This window comes from Cherax quadricarinatus, chromosome 23, assembly GCF_038502225.1.
Source record: "Cherax quadricarinatus isolate ZL_2023a chromosome 23, ASM3850222v1, whole genome shotgun sequence".
Taxonomy (NCBI): Eukaryota; Metazoa; Arthropoda; class Malacostraca; order Decapoda; family Parastacidae; genus Cherax; species Cherax quadricarinatus.
The window spans coordinates 36,034,933-36,058,914 of record NC_091314.1 but is presented as its reverse complement, the minus strand read 5'-3'; positions in this window follow the sequence as shown (position 1 = coordinate 36,058,914).

Below are 23,982 nucleotides of genomic sequence, written 5' to 3'. Positions count from 1 at the left end.
AACCCAGGAGAATAAGGAGAGCAGTCGTAGAGCCAGAAATGAATATGCACAGATAAGGGAGGCCCAACGACAATATGAAAACGACATAGTAGCGAAAGCCAAATCTGACCTGAAGCTGTTATACAGCCACATCAGGAGGAAAATAACAGCCAAGCACCAGGTAATCAGGCTGAGGAAGGAAGGAGAGACAAGAAATGACCGTGAAGTATGTGAGGAACTCAAAAGAGATTCAAAAAAGTGTTCACAGAGGAGACAGAAAGGACTCCAGAAAGACGAAGAGGTGGGGTACACCACCAAGTGCTGGACACAGTACACACAACCGAGGAAGAAGTGAAGAGGCTTCTGAGTGAGCTAGATATCTCAAAAGCAATGGGGCCGAATAACATCTCTCCATGGGTCCTGAGAAAGGGAGCAGAGGCACTATGTGTACCCCTAACAACAATATTCAATACATCTATCGAAACAGGGAGATTGCCCAAGGCATGGAAGACAGCAAATGTAGTCCCAATCTTTAAAAAAGGAGACAGACATGAAGCACTAAACTACAGACCAGTGTCACTGATATGTATAGTATGCAAAATCATGGAGAAGATTATCAGGAGAAGAGTGGTGGAACACCTAGAAAGAAATGATCTCATCAACAGCAGCCAACATGGTTTCAGGGACGGGAAATCCTGTGTCACAAACCTACTGGAGTTCTATGACATGGTGACAGCAGTAAGACAAGAGGGGGATGGGTGGATTGCATTTTCCTGGACTGCAAGAAGGCGTTTGACACAGTTCCACACAAGATATTAGTGCAAAAACTGGAGGACCAAGCAGGGATATCAAGGAAGGCACTACAATGGATCAGGGAATACTTGTCATGAAGACAGCAGCAATGCATGGTACGTGGCGAGGTGTCAGAGTGGGAACCTGTGACCAGCGGGGTCCCACAGGGGTCAGTCCTAGAACCAGTGCTGTTTCTGGTATTTGTGAGCTACATGACGGAAGGAATAGACTCCGAAGTGTCCCTGTTTGCAGATGACGTGAAGTTGATGAGAAGAATTCATTCGATCGAAGACCAGGCAGAACTACAAAGGGATCTGGACAGGCTGCAGACCTGGTCCAGCAATTGGCTCCTGAAGTTCAACCTCACCAAGTGCAAAGTCATTAAGATTGGGGAAGGGCAAAGAAGACCGCAGACAGAATTCAGTCTAGGGGGCCAGAGACTACAAACCTCACTCAAGGAAAAAGATCTTGGGGTGAGTATAACACCAGGCACATCTTCTGAAGCGCACATCAACCGAATAACTGCTGCAGCATATGGGCGCCTAGCAAACCTTAGAACAGCATTCCGACATCTTAACAAGGAATCGTTCAGGACCCTGTACACCGTGTACGTTAGGCCCATTTTGGAGTATGCGGCACCAGTTTGGAACCCACACCTAACCAAGCACGTAAAGAAACTAGAGAAAGTGCAAAGGTTTGCAACAAGACTAGTCCCAGAGCTAAGAGGTATGCCCTACGAGGAGAGGTTAAGGGAAATCAACCTGACGATACTGGAGGATAGGAGAGATAGGGTGGACATGATAACGACATACAAAATACTGAGAGGAATTGACAAGGTGGACAAAGACAGGATGTTCCACAGATGGGACACAGAAACAAGGGGACACAGTTGGAAGTTGAAGACACGGATGAATCACAGGGATGTTAGGAAGTATTTTTTTTAGCCACAGAATAGTCAGGAAGTGGAATAGTTTGGGAAGCGATGTAGTGGAGGCAGGATCCACACATAGCTTTAAGCAGAGGTATGATAAAGCTCACAGTACAGGGAGAGTGACCTAGTAGCGACCAATGAAGAGGCAGAGCCAGGAGCTTGGACTCGACCCCTGCAACCTCAACTATGTGAGTACAACTAGGTGAGTACACAAAGTGGCTACTTTATTAGATACATCTTTCCAGTACTCCGTGGCATTGTATTCAACATGGTGCTGGAAATATTCGTTAGAGATCCCGGTCAATGTTGATTTGATAAGATCAAACAGTTGCTGTAGCGGCTGTATATTTATGTTCCTAATCTCTGGTTCTATCACATCCCAGAGGTGTTCTATTGGATTGAAATCTGGAGACTGTGGAGGCTACTAGAGCACCCTGAATTCACTGTCATGTTTGTGGAACCAGCTTTAGACATGCTCTATGTGACATGGCGCATCATCCTGCTGGAAGTGGTCACTGGAAGATGGTTAGACTGTGACATAAAGGCATGCACATGGTCAGCAAAAACACTCAGGTTAGTTGTGGCATTTAAACGATGTTCAATTGATATTATGGAGCCTAATATATGCAAGGAAAACATTCTCTATACCATTACACAACCACCAGCCTGAACCGATGACACATGGATGGATGGATCCATGGAATCATGCTGTTTATGGCAAATTCTGAACAATCATCTGCATAGTGCAGCATTAATCGCAATTCGTCAGACCAGCTGACTTTTTTCTACAATCTTCATTTGTAGCTCATCCACTTCGAGGTTCGACGTGTTGTGCATTCAGAGATGCTCTTCTGCATGCCACAGATGTTACTGTCACCTTCCTGTCAGCTTGAACGAATCTGACCATTCATCTCTGATCATTCTCAATATCAAGGTATTTTAGCCCACAAAACTGCCACTCGCTGGATGTTTTGTGTTATTCATATCATCCTCTGGAAAGTCTAGAGACTGTTGTGCGCGAGAATCCCAGATCAGCAGTCCTGTCATGCACCAACAATCATTCCACAAAGTCTTAGATCACATTTCTTCCTCATTCTGATGTTTGGTCTGAACAAAAACTGAGCCTCTTCACCATATCTGCATGACCAAGGTGGTGTTGACTAGATATATAATGAGGTGCACAGGTGTACCTAATAAGCGACCAGAGTGTATTATATATATATTTATATATATATATATATATATATATATATATATATATATATATATATATATATATCACATATATATGCGTGTGTGTGTGTCGTGCGGAGTAAGTAAAACTTGCTATTTTGGATTAAATTGCAACGCTCTTCATGCCGAATAAGGCAAGCGAAAATTTGTGTATGCAGCAATTTCGCAAGAATCATTCTGAACATAATGAAAAAAATATATTTCATTGTATTTATTTATTAATAAATTATTGTAAACTTATCTAAAATATATTTAGTTGGGTTAGGTTAAATTAAATTGCGCTTGTTATAATAAGGTTAGGTAAGTTTTCTAATGTGGTTTTGGTACAAAATTATTAATTTTCACATTAGCATAAATGAAAAATATATTACTCTAAACGTATAAGATAAAATTTTAAAAAGGACTTAATTTTAAATGAATTCTTGCTAACTGACAAATTTTACCTGTTCGGCACGACACACACATATATATGTAATGTGTGTGTATATGTGAGTATGTATGTGTGTGTGTATGTGTATATGTGTGTGTGTGTGTGTGTTTATTCACCTAGTTGTGGTTGCAGGGGTCGAGTCATAGCTCCTGGCCCCGCCTCTTCACTGATTGCTACTAGGTCTTCTCTCTCCCTGCTCCATGAGCTTTATCAAACCTCGTCTTAAAACAACGTATGGTTCCCGCCTCCACTACGTCACTTTCTAGGTTGTTCCACGGCCTGACAACTCTATGACTGAAGAAATACTTCCTAACATCCCTTAGACTCATCTGAGTCTTCAATTTCCAACTGTGACCCCTTGTTTCCGTGTCCCATCTCTGGAACATCCTGTCTTTGTCCACCTTGTCTCTTCCGCGCAGTATTTTATATGTCGTTATCATGTCTCCCCGGACCTTCCTGTCCTCCAGTGTCGTCAGGCCAATTTCCCTTAACCTTTCTTCGCAGGACAACCCCTTTAGCTCTTGGACTAGTCTTGCTGCAAACCTTTGCACTCTCCAATTTCTTGACATGCTTGACCAAGTGTGGATTCCAGACTGGTGCTGCATACTCCAGGATGGGCCTGACGTAAACGGTGTACAGAGTTTTGAAGGATTCCTTACAGAGGTATCGGAATGCTATCCTTAGGTTTATCAGACGCCCGTATGCTGCAGCAGTTATCTGATTGATGTGCGCCTCAGGAGACGTGCTCGGTGTTATACTCACGCCAAGGTCCTTTTCCTTGAGTGAGGTTTGCAGTCTTTGGCCACCTAGACTATTATGTTTCTGCGGTCTTCTTTGCCCTTCCTCGATCTTCACGACTTTGCATTTGGTAAGGTTAAATTCAAGGAGTGATCAAGGTCCCAGGACCGAAACGTTTTCTAATAAATATGTCAGTGTTTGCTTACGTGTCTTTCTAAACCAACTTGTCGGTATTTATTACCAAGGTTTATACCAAGATGGGTATAAATAAAGGGGATATAAATAAGGTCTTGAGGATCTCTCTCCAAGAGAGAACCCGCAGTAATGGATTTAAATTAGATAAGTTTAGATTTAGAAAGGATATTGAAAAGTATTGGTTTGGAAATAGGGTAGTTGATGAGTGGAACAGTCTACCTAGTTGGGTTATTGAGGCTAGGACATTGGGTAATTTCAAATTTAGGTTGGATAAATGTATGAGTGAGAGGGGTTGGATTTGAGTGGAACTTGCAAATGAGTGGATGGAGTTATCAGAGCTTATTTCTTGGGTAGCATTGAGGATTGGGTTGGGAAAATGTTTCGTTAGTGGGATGAATTGTAAAGGACCTGCCGAGCATGGGCCAACAGGCCTGTTGCAGTGATCCTCCTTTCTTATGTTCTTATGTTCTTATGAGTCAGTTGCTGGACCAGGCTTGTAGCCTGTCCATGTCGCTTTGTAGTCCTGCCTGATCCTCGACCGATTTAATTCTCCTCATTAACTTCACATCTGCAAACAAGGACACTTCCGAGTCTATCTCTTTCGTTATGTCACTCATATACCAAAAACAGTACAGGTCCTAGGACTGACCCCTGTGGAACCCCGCTTGTCACAGGCCCCCACTCTGACACCTCGTCACGTACCATGACTCGTTGCCTCCCTGTCAGGTATTCTCTGATCCACTGTAGTGCCTTTCCTGTTGTGTGCCTGATGCTCTAGGTTTTGCAGTAACCTCTTGTGAGGAACTGTGTCGAAGGCCTTCTTGCAGTCCAAGAAAATGCAGTCTATCCACCCCTCTGTCTCTTGTCTTACTTTTGTCACCTTGTCATAAAACTTCAGAAGGTCTGTGACACAGGATTTTCCTTCCCTGAAACCGTGCTGGTTGTCGATCATACACTTGTTTCTTTCCAGGTGCTCCACCACTCCCCTGATGATATTCTCCATGACTCTGCATACTATACACGTTAGTGACAGGTCTGTAGTTTAGTGCTTCGTGTCTGTCTCCTTTTTTAAAAATTGGGACTACATTTGCCATCTTCCATACCCCAGGTAGTTGCCCAGTTTCAATGGATGTGTTGAAGATCTTTGTTAGTGGCACATACAGCATCTCTGCTCCCTCTCTAAGGACCCACAGAGAGAGTTATCTGGTCCCACCCCCTTTGAGGTATGAAGTTCACATACTAGCTTCTTCACCTCCTCCTCGGTTATGTGTACCTCATCCAGCACTTGTTGGTGTTCCTCCCCGTTCTAATTTCCTTGAGTCCTACGAGTTTGCACTGTAAATACTTCTTTAAATCGCGTGTTGAGCTCCTCACATACCTCTTGGTCGTTTCTTGTGAACTCCCCATCACCCTTCCTCAGTCTGATTACCTGGTCCTGGACTGTTGTTTTCCTCCTGATTTGGCTATACAACAGCTTCAGGTCAGACTTGACTTTCGATGCTTTGTCATTTTCGTATTGTCGCTGAGCCTCGCTTCTTATCTGTGCATATTCGTTTCTGGCTCTTCGGCTGATCTCTTTGTTTTCCTGGGTCCTTTTTCTTCTGTACCTTTTCCATTCTCTAGTACACCTAGTTTTTTGCCTCCCTACACCTTTGGGTGAATCAAGGACTCGTTCTGGTCTTCCTATTATTTCTGTTTCCCTTGGGAACAAAGTTCTCCTCTGCCTCCTTGCATTCTGTTGTCACAAAGTACATCATTTGTTACTGATTTTCCTGCCAGTTCTCTCTCCCACTGAACGTCTTGCAGGAAGTTCCTCATGCATGTGTAGTCCCCCCTTTTATAGTTTGTTTTTCTCCATCCTATTCCTGCTACTCTCTCGACTTGTAGCTCAACTATGTAGTCAAAGCACAGAACCACATGATCACAAGCTCCTAGGGGCCTTTCATACATGATATCCTCGATGTCCGAACTGTGAGTGCTATTATGTCTGGGGATGTCTCCTTGATTCTTTCATGCCACTCCTCATACTTATTTGCTATCCCATCTGCATTTGTAGACATACCTTCAACTTCTTTTCTAAAACTGTGGTTTGGGAGGTACGTTGGGGTTGGGAAGTGGGTGACCTGATAAGGAACTATGGGTGGTTGCTGTGGGGGTGGAATTTGTAATGAGGTGGGTGTGGCATTGGATATGGCATGTGTGTTATGGGTTAGAACGTTTGATTGCATTGGGGTAGTTCTGGTAGGTGGTTGTGAGGGAGGCTGTATTTGATCTTCCTCCTGATTCTGGGTTCTCCTGTCCATCTCCATCCTCACCTCTCTTTCCTCCTTTCGTCTTTGTACCATCTCTCTCAGTTTCTGCCTTTCCTCTTGTGTTCTGTCACGGTCGAGATACACCTTCTGGTATGCCGGCATGTCCCTTAGTCTTGCTTTCTCCTACAGGATCCTGTTCCGAGTCGATTCTGTCTTGAAAGTCACTGTCACTGGCCGGGCTCTCCTTCTTGAAAACCCCCTTATTCTCCGAAAATTTACCAACTGGCTCATGTCATCTTCTCCTATTGACTTTATGATGCTTTTGATCGCATTTTTCTTCCCTTGTCTTCTTGCTTCGTAAATTTCCCCTTCAACTTCCTGGAACCCGTGAACAAAGACTGACCTCTCCCTTTCATTCTCCCACTGCATATCCCTATGTATCCTCTGATTTGGTTTAGTTTCCTTCATTGCAGCTTTCCTATCTTCAGTTTCTTCCCTATCTATTGTCCTTGGGCTCAGTGGCCTGTCATTTTCCCTTCTCAGCTTTTCCTGGGCTCTGCTGTGGTCTGTTAGGGCCCCCACATATAGCTTAGTTCTTTCATTTTCTACAGTCCCCTCGATTGCTCCTGTGTTTCTCTCTTTTCCTCGGGCTCCACAATGGTCTGATAGGGCTTCTGCATGCAGTTTTGCCCCTTCATTCCTTAGTCCCTTTGTTTGTGACTGAGGTAACAGTCTCTGATGTCATTCCCAAATTGTTCTTTAGTTCTTCAGGTTTCAGATTTTTCAGTTCCTCTTTTAATTTCTGTATCCTAGCCTCTGCTGCTGTGACTTGCATCTCCCGCTTTTTGCTTTCTGCATCTAACCTCTCTTCCATTCTCATGCTAAGTTCTTTTAGCTTCTTTCCCAATTCAAGTTCCTTTTTCATGAGCTCTGCTGCCCAATCTTCCTTTGCAGATTCATCCTCCAGTCCCTTGGTTTTCCTTCCTGTCCTCTGGCAACCCATTTTTTGTTTTGGTTGCCACAGAATGAAAAACTTGCGTAATTGTGTGTGTTCATTTTGTGGTGTGTTTGTCCGAGTGTTGGGGAAAGGAGGTAGAGGAGGAGCTGTAGACAGCTAAATGTGAGAGGGGTGTGGAGGGGGAATGAGGGGAAAATATGAGGAGTGAGGAAGGAGAAGCAAAGGGAGAGAATGGGAGATGGAGAGGGGGAAAGAGGGAGAGGTGGGAAAAGGAGGGTGAGAGAGAGAGGGGGGATCAGGGGAAGTAGTGGGGGATTGGCAAGGGAGGGTGAGGGGGGGAGTGTTTGTGTGTGAGAATGTGTGGTTGTAAACGTGTGTGTGTGTGTGTGTGTGTGTGTGTGTGTGTGTGTGTGTGTAGCTGTATGAGGGTTTATTAAGTGGAATTGTGTATTGTGGTGTATGAGAGTGAATGTGGAGTTCAGTGCTCCCTTACCTGGCTTACCTGGCCCACCCTCCTCTGACCTGACTCACACCTATACTGCTTCTACTTCTACCTAGTCTTATAGAATCCTGGCTCGCCTTGTTCTATATATTACAAATTGCTATTCATTATTGAGTACTTATAGCCTACTCTTTATCGTACTAGGAGAGTTGGACCGCTCACAATCAGCTTGGCGGTTAATTGGAAACCAAAACCCACACCCAACAACCACGCATAGGTGAATACTTGCGAACAGCCTGTAGCAGCCTGTAGCAGCCTGTAGCAGCCTGTAGCAGCCTGTAGCAGCCTGTAGATTGTGCAGTTCAATGTGATGTCCTGGCGTAGATCCACCTCCGTTTCTTCTCGATATATAATGTACCCTATTCACAGTATTTCTTTCACTGGTCACACATTTGTTTCACTTTATTATCTTTCTTGGGTGACACGTGGCAGCGTCGCCTGGAGCAAACTAGGCCTGCCAACTCTGAATGCTCCACCAAGCCATGGCTTGCTTCTGCAGTGTTTTAAAAATTGAGGTTGGAGAGTTGAAGGAGGAGGTCTTGCTTCTCCAGGAGGAGATTAGGAGGCTGAAGGTCCACCTCAATGGGTCTGGGAGAGAGTGTGAAGTGGCTGGAGTTGTGGGGAATGAGGCTTCTAGCAGTGAGGTGCAGTCTGTCTCTCGCTGTGAGGAGGCTGTAGTTGGGGAGGTAGCAACGGCTACCAGCAGTGAGGTGCAGTCCAGCACCTGCTACAAGTGGCGAGTGGTTCACAGTAATGGGAGGCTCATCAGAGTAAGGAAAGTTAAGAGTGAAGATCTGAAGGTAGGAAATCGCTTCTCTGTTCTTCAGGATGAATGTACTTCAGTGGCCAGTGAAGGTAAGGGTACTACTGCCCCTGCTAATGGAGGTAAGCGCATTCTTGAGGTTGGTGACTCTCAGGTAAGATATATTGACCGTGCTTTTTGTAATAGGAATAAGAAGATGAGAGATAGAGTGTGCTTCCCTGGAGCTGGTGTTGGGGACATTGTCAACAGGCTGGATAACATCATGTCAGGTAATGGGAACAAGCCCATTATCTGTCTCAGTGCTGGTGGAAATGATATTGGGAAGGGTAGGAGAGAAGAGCTGCTAGATAAGTACAGGTCAGCTATAGATTTCATTAAGTCTAAGGGAGGGATCCCAATCATATGTAGCATCTTGCCTAGAAGGGGAGTAGGAAATGAATGGTTGTCTAGGGCAATTGGTGTAAATTGCTGGCTAGACAGATACTGCAAGGAACTTGCAATCCCATTCATTGACAACTGGAACAACTTTTATGGCAAACATGATATGTATGCAAGGGATGGGGTACATCTCTCTGGGGCTGGGGTGGTAGCACTTGCAGACTCGATTGAGAAGGCCATTGGTGAAATGCCTATGATTTTAAACTGATGGAAGATAGAGGTATGGGTGTGTGTGGGAAACAAGCAGGTTGCAACACTTGGGTTGGAAACAGTAAATGTATAAAAGGCATTCAGCATGAAGTTATAAATAAAGACAATAGATCAGGTCAACAAACAAAGGGGGACAGCAGAGGGCAGCAAGGGACTAGCTCCCTTAAGGTTTACTATACTAATAGCAGGAGTGTAAGAAATAAGATAGATGAGCTAAGATTAATTGCAAGTGCAGGAAACATAGATATTATTCCTATAACAGAGACCTGGCTCAATCTGAAAGATAGAGAGATGCCCTCTGAATGTCACATACAAGGCTATAAATTATTCCACACTGACAGGGTCAACAGGAAAGGTGGTGGAGTAGCGATGTATGTCAGAGACAATTTAAATTGTTGTGTTAGACAAGATATTAAATTAGAAGCGTCAGCCACTGAATCTGTTTGGTTACAGCTTCTCGAGGGCCGAGAAAAACTAATTTTGGGTGTGATTTACAGGGCCCCAAGTCTTGATAGGGAGTGCAGTAAACTTCTATGGGACGAAATTCGTAAGGCATCTACAAACGAAAATGTTGTGCTAATGGGAGATTTCAACTATAGACAGATTGACTGGAGCAATTTGACAGGAAATTTAGAGTCAGGTGACTTTCTTGATACGATCCAGGATTGTTTTTTAAAACAGTTTGTGACAGAGCCAACTAGGGGAAATAACCTCCTTGACTTGGTTCTTGCCAGTAGGGAAACACTAATTAATAATCTTGAGGTTAATGATGAGCTTGGGGAAAGTGACCACAAATCACTCAGTTTTAATATATCATGGAATTCCCCTAATAATAGCAATCAAGTCTCCGTCCCTGACTTTCGCTTGGCTGATTTCATAGGACTGAAAAATTACTTAGGTGGGCTGAACTGGAATGACCTGACTAAGGGTCAGGTAGGTGGTGATGGTTGCCGATATGATGCTTTCCAGGGCATAGTTCTAGCTGCTCAGTCAAATTATGTTCCAAATAGGGAAATCAGATAAAACAAAAATGATCCTAAATGGATGAACAATAGATTAAAATATCTGATTGGTCAAAAGAGAGGCATATATAGGCAAATCAAAAGAGGAGAGGGGCAATTAAGAAATCGATATATTCAGTTAAATAGAGAAATAAAAAAGGGAATTAGAAAAGCAAAAAGAGATTATGAGGTTAAAGTTGCAAGAGAATCGAAGACTAACCCAAAAGGATTCTTTCAGGTATACAGAAGTAAGATCAGGGACAAGATAGGCCCACTGAAAAGTTCCTCGGGTCAGCTCACTGACAGTGATAAGGAAATGTGTAGAATTTTTAACACATACTTCCTCTCAGTTTTGACACAGGAGGATACCAGCGATATTCCAGTAATGATAAATTATGTAGAACAGGACGATAATAAACTGTGCACGATTAGGGTCACAAGTGACATGGTCCTTAGGCAAATAGATAAATTAAAACCTAACAAATCCCCAGGCCCTGATGAACTGTATGCAAGGGTTCTAAAGGAATGTAAAGAGGAGCTTAGCACACCTTTGGCTAATCTTTTCAACATATCACTACAAACTGGCATGGTGCCAGATAAGTGGAAAATGGCAAATGTGATACCTATTTTCAAAACAGGTGACAGGTCCTTAGCTTCGAACTATAGACCAATAAGCCTAACCTCCATAGTGGGAAAATTTATGGAATCAATAATTGCCGAGGCAGTTCGTAGCCACCTTGAAAAGCACAAATTAATCAACGAATCTCAGCATGGTTTTACAAAGGGGCGTTCCTGCCTTACGAATTTATTAACTTTTTTCACTAAGGTATTTGAGGAGGTAGATCATGGTAATGAATATGATATTGTGTATATGGACTTCAGTAAGGCTTTTGACAGGGTCCCACATCAGAGACTATTGAGGAAAATTAAAGCACATGGAATAGGAGAAATTTTTTCCTGGATAGAGGCATGGTTGACAAATAGGCAGCAGAGAGTTTGCATAAATGGGGAGAAATCAGAGTGGGGAAGCGTCACGAGCGGTGTTCCACAGGGGTCAGTGTTGGGCCCCCTGCTGTTCACAATCTACATAAACGACATAGATGAGGGCATAAAGAGCGACATCGGCAAGTTTGCCGATGACACCAAAATAGGCCGTCGAATTCATTCTGACGAGGACATTCGAGCACTCCAGGAAGATTTGAATAGACTGATGCAGTGGTCGGAGAAGTGGCAGATGCAGTTTAATATAGACAAATGCAAAGTTCTAAATGTTGGACAGGACAATAACCATGCCACATATAAACTAAATAATGTAGATCTTAATATTACGGATTGCGAAAAAGATTTAGGAGTTCTGGTTAGCAGTAATCTGAAACCAAGACAACAGTGCATAAGTGTTCGCAATAAAGCTAATAGAATCCTTGGCTTCATATCAAGAAGCATAAATAATAGGAGTCCTCAGGTTGTTCTTCAACTCTATACATCCTTGGTTAGGCCTCATTTAGAATATGCTGCACAGTTTTGGTCACCGTATTACAGAATGGATATAAATTCTCTGGAAAATGTACAAAGGAGGATGACAAAGTTGATCCCATGTATCAGAAACCTTCCCTATGAGGATAGACTAAGGGCCCTGAAACTGCACTCTCTAGAAAGACGTAGAATTAGGGGGGATATGATTGAGGTGTATAAATGGAAGACAGGAATAAATAAAGGGGATGTAAATAGTGTGCTGAAAATATCTAGCCTAGACAGGACTCGCAGCAATGGTTTTAAGTTGGAAAAATTCAGATTCAGGAAGGATAGCTTTAAAAATAGGTTGGATAAATACATGAGTGGATGTGGGTGGGTGTGAGTTGGACCTCATAGCTTGTGCTACCAGGTCGGTTGCCGTGTTCCTCCCTTAAGTCAATGTGACCTGACCTGACTAGGTTGGGTGCATTGGCTTAAGCCGGTAGGAGACTTGGACCTGCCTCGCATGGGCCAGTAGGCCTTCTGCAGTGTTCCTTCGTTCTTATGTTCTTATGTTCTTAAGTATCACTTTCTAATTCACTTATAAAATTGTGACTCTCCCCACACTTATGTGGCTCAGACAAATTGTGATTGTGTGTGTGTGTTAAAAATGTTGACACTGATAAATGTAAACAGCTGGAGCCTCAAGGATCAGTAATGACACTGATAATGGTCGTCATTAATATAAATGATTTTCCAGTAGGAATAAATAAGTAGACCGCCATATTTACTGCTGCTTTTAAAATTACCTGCAGGAGAAAAATGAGTAAATCTGACAAGAAGATTTATAATCTGAGCGAGTGGAATGACAGAATGATCAATAATAAAATTACCATGTAAGATTTAGAACTTGTGAACTCCTTATCGATCCTATACACGGCTGCACAAAACCACATGGTTACATGAGAAGCCAAGGAACTAGGCTTGCAAGAAGGTGGTCAGTCCCTCAGCCTTGACAGAAGGTGGTCAGTCATTCTGCCTTGATAGAAGGTGGTCAGTCCCTCAGCCTTGACAGAAGGTGGTCAGTCATTCTGCCTTGATAGAAGGTGGTCAGTCCCTCAGCCTTGACAGAAGGCGGTCAATCCCTCAGCCTTGATAGAAGGCGGTCAGTCCCTCAGCCTTGATAGAAGGCGGTCAGTTCTTCAACCTTGAAAGAAGGCGGTCAATTCCTCAACCTTGATAGAAGGCTGTCAATCTCTCAGCCTTGATAGACGAGGGGTCAGTTCCTCAGCCTTGATAGACGAGGGGTCAGTCCCTCAGCCTTGAAAGACGAGGGGTCAGTCCCCCAGCCTTGAAAGACGAGGGGTAAGTCCCTCAGCCTTGAAAGACGAGGGGTCAGTCCCTCAGCCTTGAAAGACGAGGGGTAAGTCCCTCAGCCTTTCGCAAGTGGTAAAATATATTGTGCAGCATGTGTCTTTAATAATATAACCAGAACGACTTATGGCTACGGCTCTTACTACTTTATAACAAAGTGTGTGCTTCAAGGGACTGTTTTCCATCACATAATTATAAACTTCGCAAATACCCTAAATTTCCTTGCAACATATGCTACATAAATTGTACATATATATTAAGATGTACTCCTTTTAATCTACGTATACTCCTCCCTCCTTGTATTACTTCTAATTTGTAAAAACCTGTAATATTCTATCTTTTTCTCTCTTTACCTCATCATTCCACCAGTCGCTCTTCTTCCCTCCCACACCCACTTTACTGTAACACCAACCTTCTGCTGAGCACACTAAATATGTTGCAAAGAAATATAAGGGTATTTGCTTACTATATAATGACATTAGAATGAGAACAGTCCCTTGTAGAACACAGTGTTATGAAGTGTTCAAAGATGTATCCGTACGGCATTCTGGTTACATGGTTAAAGACGCATGTTGCTGAAAAGCTTTTATTTGGGGCAACGATTCTTTCCATTAGCGAAAGGCTGAGGGACTGACAACCTACTATCAAGACTGAGGGACTGACCACTTGCTATGAAGACTGAGGGGATGACCACCACATATCAAGGCTAGGGGACTGATCACCTATCAAGGTTAGGGGACTGACAACCTATCAAGACTAGGAGACTGACCACCTATCAAGGCTAGGAGACTGACCATCATCTATCAAGGCTAGGGAACTGACTACCTATCAAGGTTAGGGGACTGACCACCATCTATCAAGGCAAGGGGAATGACCACCACCTATTAAGGCTAGAAGACTGATCACCACCTATCAAGGCTAGGGGAATTACCACAATCTATCAAGGCTAGGGGAATGACCACCACCTATCAAGGCTAAGGAACTGGCCACCACCTGTAAATGCTAGGGAACTAACCATCACCTATCAAGGCTAAGGAACTGACAATCACCTATCAAGGCTAGGGAACTGACAACCACCTATCAAGGTTAGGGAACTGACCACAACCTATCAAGGCTAGGGAACTAACCACCACCTATCAAGGCTAGGGGACTGACCACCACCTATAAAGGCTAAGGGACTGACCACCACCTATCAAGGCTAGGGAACTGACCACCACCTATCAAGGCTAGGGAACTGACCACCACCTATCAAGGCTAGGGGACTGACCACCACCTGTCAAGGCTAGGGAACTGACCACCACCTATCAAGGCTAAGGAACTGACCACCACCTATCAAGGCAAGGGAACTGATCACCACCTATGAAGGTTAAGGAACTGACCACCACCTATCAAGGCTAGGGGACTGACCACCACCTATCAAGGCTAAGGAACTGACCACCACCAATCAAGGCAAGGGAACTGATCACCACCTATGAAGGTTAAGGAACTGACCACCACCTATCAAGGCTAGGGGACTGACAACCACCTATCAAGGCTAAGGAACTGACCACCACCTATCAAGGCAAGGGAACTGATCACCACCTATGAAGGTTAAGGAACTGACCACCACCTATCAAGGCTAGGGGACTGACTACCACCTATCAAGGATAAGGAACTGACCACCACCTATCAAGGCTAGGAGGCCGACCAGCACCTATCAAGGCTAGGGGCTGAACAACACCTATCAAGCCTAGGGGGCTGACCGCCACCTATAAAGGCAAGGGGACTGACTGCCACCTATCAAGGCTAGGGGACTGACCACCACCTATCAAGGCTAGGAGACTGACCGCGACCTATCAAGGCTAAAGGACTGACCGCCACCTATCAAGGCTAGAAGACTGACCACCACCTATCAAGGCTAAGGAACTGACCACTACCTATCAAGGCTAAGGGAATGACCACCACCTATCAAGTCTAGGGAACTGATCACCGCCTATCAAGGCTAAGGAACTGACCACCACCTGTAAATGCTAGGGAACTAACCACCACCTATCAAGTCTAGGGGACTGACCACCACCTATCAAGGCTAAGAAACTGACCACCACCTATCAAAGCTAAGGAACTGACCACCACCTATCAAGGCTAGGGGACTGAGCACCACCTATCAAGACTAGGGAACTGACCACCACCTATCAAGGCTAAGGAACTGAACACCACCTGTAAATGCTAGGGAACTAACCACCACCTATCAAGTCTAGGGGACTGACCACCACCTATCAAGGCTAAGAAACTGACCACCACCTATCAAAGCTAAGGAACTGACCACCACCTACCAAAGATAGGGAACTGACCACCACCTATCAAGGCTAAGGAACTGACCACCACCTACCAAAGCTAGGGAACCGACCATCACCTGTAAATGCTAGGGAACTAACCATAACCTATCAAGGCTAGGGAACTAACCATCACATATCAAGGCTAAGGAACTGACCACCACCTATCAAGGCTAGGGAACTGACCACCACCTATCAAGGCTAAGGAACTGAACACCACCTGTAAATGCTAGGGAACTAACCACCACCTATCAAGTCTAGGGGACTGACCACCACCTATCAAGGCTAAGAAACTGACCACCACCTATCAAGGCTAAGAAACTGACCACCACCTATCAAAGCTAAGGAACTGACCACCACCTACCAAAGATAGGGAACTGACCACCACCTATCAAGGCTAAGGAACTGACCACCACCTACCAAAGCTAGGGAACCGACCATCACCTGTAAATGCTAGGGAACTAACCATCACCTACCAAGACTAAGGAAATGACAACCAAATATCAAGGTTAGGGGACTGACCACCACCTATCAAGGCTAAGGAACTGACCACTACCTATCAAGGCTAAGGAACTGACCACTACCTATCAAGGCTAGGGAACTAACCATCACCTATCAAGGCTAGGGAACTAACCATCACCTATCAAGGCTAGGGAACTAACCATCACATATCAAGGCTAGAGAACTGACCACCACCTATCAAGGCTAGGGAACTGACCACCACCTATCAAGGCAAGGAGACTGATCATCACCTATCAAAGTCAGGAGACTGACCACCAGCTATCAAGGCTAAGGAACTGACCCCCATCTATCAAGGCTAGGAGACTGACCACCACCTATCAAGGCTAGGGGACTGACCACCACCTATCAAGGCTAGGGAACTAACCACTACCTATCAAAGCTAGGGAACTAACCGCTACCTATCAAAGCTAGGGGAATGACCTGTCAAGACTAGGGGACTGACCACAACCTTTCAAGGCTAGGGAACAAACCACCACCTATCGAGGCTAGTGAACTGACCACCACCTATCAAGGCTATGGAACTGACCAACACCTATCAAGGCTAGGGAATTGATCACCACCTATCAAGGCTAGAGAACTGACCACCACCTATCAAGGCTAGGGGACTGATCACCACCTATCAAGGCTAGGGAACTGACCACCACCTATCAAGGTTAGGGAACTGACCACCACCTATCAAGGCTAGGGAACTGACCACCACCTATCAAGGCTAGGGAACTGACCACCACCTTTCAAGGCTAGGGAACTGTCCACCACCTATGGAGGCTAGGGGACTGACCACCACCTATCAAGGCTAGGGGACTGTCCACCACCTATCAAGGCTAGGGAACTGACCACCACCTATCAAGGCTAGGGAACTGACCACCACCTATCAAGGCTAGTGAACTGACCACCACCTATCAACGCTAGGGAACTGACCGCCACCTATCAAGCTTAGGGAACTGACCACCACCTATCAAGGCTATGGAACTGACCACCACCTATCAAGGCTATGGAACTGACCACCACCTATCAAGGCTAATTGACTGACCTCCACCTATCAAGGCTAAGGAACTGACCACCTCCTATCAAGGCTAGGGGACTGACCACCACCTATCAAGGCTAGGGGACTGACCACCACCTATCAAGGCTAGGGAACTGACCACCACCTATCAAGGCTAAGGAACTGACCACCACCTATCAAGGCTAGGGAACTGATCACCACCTATGAAGGTTAAGGAACTGACCACCACCTATCAAGGCTAGGGGACTGACCACCACCTATCAAGAATAAGGAACTGACCACCACCTATCAAGGCTAGGAGACTGACCACCTATAAAGGCTAGGGGGCTGACCGCCACCTATAAAGGCTAGGGGACTGACAATCACCTATCAAGGCTAGGGAACTGACCACCACCTATCAAGTCTAAGGAACTGACCAATACCTATCAAGGCTAAGGAACTGACCATTATCTATGAAGGCTAGGGAACTGACCATCACCTATCAAGGCTAAGGAACTGACCACCACCTATCAAGGCTAGGGAACTGACCACCACCTATCAAGGCTAGGGAACTGACCACCACCTATCAAGGCTAGGGAACTGACCACCACCTCTCAAGCTTAAGGAACTGAACACCACATATCAAGGCTAGGAGACTGATCACCACCTATCAAGGCCACGAGACTGACCGCCAGCTATCAAGGCTAAGGAACTGACCACATCTATCAAGGCTAGGAAACTGACCATCACCTATCAAGGCTAGGGGACTGACCATCACCTATCAAGGCTAAGGAACTAACCACTACCTATCAAAGCTAGGGGAATGACCACCTGTGAAGACTAGGGAGTGCCCACCACCTATCAAGGCTAGGGAACCAACTACCACCTATCAAGGCTAGTGAACTGACCACCACCTATCAAGGCTAGGGAACTGACCACCACCTATCAAGACTAGGGAACTGACCAACACCTATCAAGGCTCGTGAACTGACCACCACCTATCAAGGCTAGGGGACTGATCACCACCTATCAAGGCTAAGGGACTGGCCACCACCTATCAAGGCTAGGGAATTGATCACCACCTATCAAGGCTAGAAAACTGACCACCAACTATCAAGGCTAGGGGACTGATCACCACCTATCAAGGCTAGGGAACTGACCACCACCTATCAAAACTAGGGGACTGACCACCACCTATCAAGGCTAGGGAACTGACCACCACCTATCAAGGCTAGGGAACTGACCACCACCTATCAAGGCTAAGGAACTGACCAGCACCTATCATGGCTAGGGAACTGATCACCACCTATGAAGGTTAAGGAACTGAGCACCACCTATCAAGGCTAGGGGACTGACCACCACCTATCAAGGCTAAGGAATTGACCACCACCTATCAAGGCTAGGAGGCTGACCACCACCTATCAAGGCTAGGAGACTGACCACCACCATTCAAGGCTAGGAGACTGACCACCACCATTCAAGGCTAGGAGAGTGACCGCCACCTATCAAGGATAGGGAACTGACCACCACCTATCAAGGCTAGGGGACTGACCACCACCTATCAAGGCTAGGGACTGACCACCACCTATCAAGGCTAGGGGACTGACCACCACCTATCAAGGCTAGGGGACTGACCACCACCTATCAAGGCTAGGGAAGTGACCACCACCTATCAAGGCTAGGGAACTGACCACCACCTATCGAGGCTAGTGAACTGACCACCACCTATCAAGGCTAGGGAACTTACCACCACCTATCAAGGCTAGGGAATTGATCACCACCTATCAAGGCTAGAGAACTGACCACCACCTATCGAGGCTAGTGAACTGACCACCACCTATCAAGGCTAGGGAACTTACCACCACCTATCAAGGCTAGGGAATTGATCACCACCTATCAAGGCTAGAGAACTGACCACCAACTATCAAGGCTAGGGGACTGACCACCACCTATCAAGGCTAGGGGACTGACCACCACCTATCAAGGCTAGGGGACTGACCACCACCTATCAAGGCTAGGGGACTGACCACCACCTATCAAGGCTAAGGAACTGACCACCACCTATCAAGGCTAAGGAACTGACCAGCACCTATCATGGCTAGGGAAGTGATCACCACCTATCAAGGCTAGGGGACTGATCACCACCTATCAAGGCTAAGGAATTGACTACCACCTGTCAAGGCTAGGGGACTGACCGCCACCTATCAAGGCTAGGGGACTGACCACCACCATTCAAGGCTAGGAGACTGACCACCACCTATCAAGGCTAGGGAACTGACCACCACCATTCAAGGCTAGGGAACGGACCACCACTTATCAGTGCTAGGGAACTGACCACCATTTATCAGTGCTAGGCAACTGACCACCACCTATCAAGGCTAGGGAACTGACCACCACCTATCAAGGCTAGGGAACTATTCACCACCTATCAAGGCTAGGGAACTGACCACCACCTATCAAGGCTAGGGAACTGACCACCACCTATCAAGGCTAGGGACCTGGCCATCACCTATCAACGCTAGGGAACTGACCACCACCTATCAAGGCTAGGGAACTGACCACCACCTATCAAGGCTAGGGAACTGACCACCACCTATCAAGGCTAGGGGACTGACCACCACCTATCAAGGCTAGGGAACTGACCACCACCTATCAAGGCTAGGGAACTGACCACCACCTATCAAGGCTAGGGGACTGATCACCACCTATCAAGGCTAAGGGACTGACCACCACCTATCAAGGCTAGGGAACTGACCACCACCTATCAAGGCTAGGGGACTGACCACCACCTATCAAGGCTAGGGGACTGACCACCACCTATCAAGGCTAGGGAACTGACCACCACCTATCAAGGCTAAGGAACTGACCACCACCTATCAAGGCTAGGGAACTGGCCATCACCTATCAACGCTAGGGAACTGACCACCACCTATCAAGGCTAGGGAACTGACCACCACCTATCAAGGCTAGGGAACTGACCACCACCTATCAAGGCAAGGGGACTGACCACCACCTGTCAAGGCTAGGGAACTGACCACCACCTATCAAAGCTAGGGAACTGACCACCACCTATCAAGGCTAGGGGACTGATCACCACCTATTAAGGCTAGGGGACTGACGACCACCTATCAAGGCTAGGGGACTGACCACCACCTATCAAGGCTAGGGAACTGACCACCACCTATCAAGGCTAAGGAACTGACCACCACCTATCAAGGCTAGGGAACTGATCACCACCTATGAAGGTTAAGGAACTGACCACCACCTATCAAGGCTAGGGGAGTGACTACCACCTATCAAGAATAAGGAACTTACCACCACCTGTCAAGGCTAGGAGACTGACCACCTATCAAGGCTAGGGGGCTGACCGCCACCTATAAAGGCTAGGGAACTGACAACCACCTATCAAGGCTAGGGAACTGACCACCAGCTACCAAGTCTAAGGAACTGACCAATACCTATCAAGGCTAAGGAACTGACCATTATCTATGAAGGCTAGGGAACTGACCATCACCTATCAAGGCTAAGGAACTGACCACCACATATCAAGGCTAGAGAACTGACCACCACCTATCAAGGCTAGGGAACTGACCACCACCTCTCAAGCTTAAGGAATTGAACACCACATATCAAGGCTAGGAGACTGATCACCACCTATCAAGGCCAGGAGACTGACCGCCAGCTATCAAGGCTAAGGAACTGACTCCCATCTGTCAAGGCTAGGAGACTGACCACCACCTATCAAGGCTAAGGAACTAACCACTACCTATCAAATCTAGGGGAATGACCACCTGTGAAGACTAGGGAGTGGCCACCACCTATCAAGGCTAGGGAACCAACGACCACCTATCAAGGCTAGGGAACCGACCACCATCTATTAAGGCTAGGGAACTGACCACCACCTATCAAGGCTAGGGAACTGACCACCACCTATCAAGGCTAGTGAACTGACCACCACCAATCAAGGCTAGAGAACTGACCACCACCTATCAAGGCTAGGGGACTGATCACCACCTATCAAGGCTAAGGGACTGGCCACCACCTATCAAGGCTAGGGAACTGACCACCGCCTATCAAGGCTAGGGAACTGACCACCGCCTATCAAGGCTAGGGGACTGACCACCACCTATCAAGGCTAGGGAACTGGCCACCACCTATCAAGGCTAGGGAACTGACCACCACCTATCAAGGCTAGTGAACTGACCACCACCAATCAAGGCTAGAGAACTGACCACCACCTATCAAGCCTAGGGGACTGACCACCACCTATCAAGGCTAAGGAATTGACCACCACCTATCAAGGCTAGGAGGCTGACCACCACCTATCAAGGCTAGGAGACTGACCACCACCTATCAAGGCTAGGATACTGACCACCACCTATCAAGGCTATGGAACTGACCACCACCTATCAAGGCTAGGAGGCTGACCACCACCTATCAAGGCTAGGAGACTGACCACTACCTATCAAGGCTAGGATACTGACCACCACCTATCAAGGCTATGGAACTGACCACCACCTATCAGGGCTAGGGGACTGACCACCACCTATGAAGGCTTGGGAACTGACCACCACCTATCAAGGCTAGGGGTTTGACCACCACCTCTCCAGGCTTGGGAACTGACCACTATCTACGAAAACTTAGGGAACGACCACCTCAAAAATCCTTCTCCCCAGTTTTAGAACCACTTGCATTTGACTAAACAATAAAAGCATAGCTTTCCGAGCATGCGATGCGTTTCGATAACAAAGATACCTAAATGTTGCAAGACATCACCTTCACCGTATCTTGTCTCCCAGTACTGAGAGTATCGTCCACGGGATCCAGAAACTACAACATGAGAGATTCGCATACAATTCTTCCAGTACCCGAGAATGGCCTTCAAATGCACGATATAATAGTGTTTCTTTTTAGGTGCATAATTTATACTTGATAAGGAATTTTGAATAAGAGCAATCTAGATAAAACTATAAATAAAGATATCGAGATCTGCAGCACAATGGGGCACGGAAATGTGACGTGAAATGTGAAGTTGAGAATACTGAGCATGTCTTCCTTTGTTGATAACACCAAGGTTGATAACACCATGATTGATAACACCATGGTTGATAACACCAAGGTTGATAACACCATGGTTGATAACACCATGGTTGATACCATGATTGATAACACCAATGTTGATAACACCATGGTTGATAACACCATAGTTGATAACACCATGATTGATAACACCATGGTTGATAACACCATGATTGATAACACCATGGTTGATAACACCATGGTTGATAACACCATGGTTGATAACACCATGGTTGATAACACCATGGTTGATAACACCATGGTTGATAACACCATGGTTGATAACACCAAGGTTGATAACACCATGGTTGATAACACCAAGGTTGATAACACCATGGTTGATAACACCATGGTTGATAACACCGTGGTTGCTAACACCAAGGGAAGGCAGCAACGTGTACGTGGGACGTGAAATAACAGTCAGGAGGATCCATGGGGAGGCAGCAGTGTGTACCTGGGACATAAAAGGGGGGAAAATGGATGATTTAAAAAAAAATAAGAAAAAACTGGAAAAAAAAATCTGTGGAACAGTCGACTGAGCAACATTTCACTTTCTATTAAAATTTCCTTTTCGACATTTATGAATATTATTATTATTATTATTATTATTATTATTATTATTTAGAAATGTCGAAAAGTGGAATTTTAATAGAAAGTAAATAATAATAATAATAAAAAATATTATTATTATTATTATTATTATTTCCCAAGTGAACATACTTTTTAACGAAGTCGTCTGGTAGAAGAGGTCTGAAAAAATCTTTAATTAAGAACTTGTGATTTCATCTTATATTTCTAGAAAATAAATTTCTTTTGTGAATATCACACACACACACACATACATACACACACACACACACACACACACACACACACACACACACACACACACACACACACACACACACACACACACACACACACACACACACACACACAGTTCCTCACAAGAGATTAGTGCAGAAGCTAGAGCATCAGGCGCATATAACAGGAAGGGCACTGCAATGGATCAGAGAATACCTGACAGGGAGGCAACAACGAGCCATGGTACGTAATGATGTATCACAGTGGGCACCTGTGACGAGCGGGGTCCCACAGGGGTCGGTCCTAGGACCAGTGCTATTTTTGGTATATGTGAACGACATGACGGAAGGGTTAGACTCAGAAGTGTCCCTGTTTGCAGATGATGTGAAGTTAATGAGGAGAATTAAATCTGATGAGGACCAGGCAGGACTTCAAAGAGACCTGGACAGACTGGACACCTGGTCCAGCAAATGGCTTCTCGAATTTAATCCTGCCAAATGCAAAGTCATGAAGATAGGGGAAGGGCACAGAAGACCACAGACAGAGTATAGGCTAGGTGGCCAAAGACTGCAAACCTCACTCAAGGAGAAAGATCTTGGGGTGAGTATAACACCGAGCAGGTCTCCGGAAGCACACATCAATCAGATAACTGCTGCAGCATATGGGCGCCTGGCAAACCTGAGAACAGCATTCCGACACCTTAGTAAGGAATCATTCAAGACACTGTACACCGTGTATGTCAGGCCCATACTGGAGTATGCAGCACCTGTTTGGAACCCGCACTTGATAAAGCACGTCAAGAAACTAGAGAAAGTACAAAGGTTTGCAACAAGGTTAGTTCCAGAGCTAAGGGGAATGTCCTATGAAGAAAGATTAAGGGAAATCGGCCTGACGACACTGGAGGACAGGAGGGTCAGGGGAGACATGATAACGACATATAAAATACTGCGTGGAATAGACAAGGTGGACAAGGACAGGATGTTCCAGGGAGGGGACACAGAAACAAGAGGCCACAATTGGAAGTTGAAGACACAA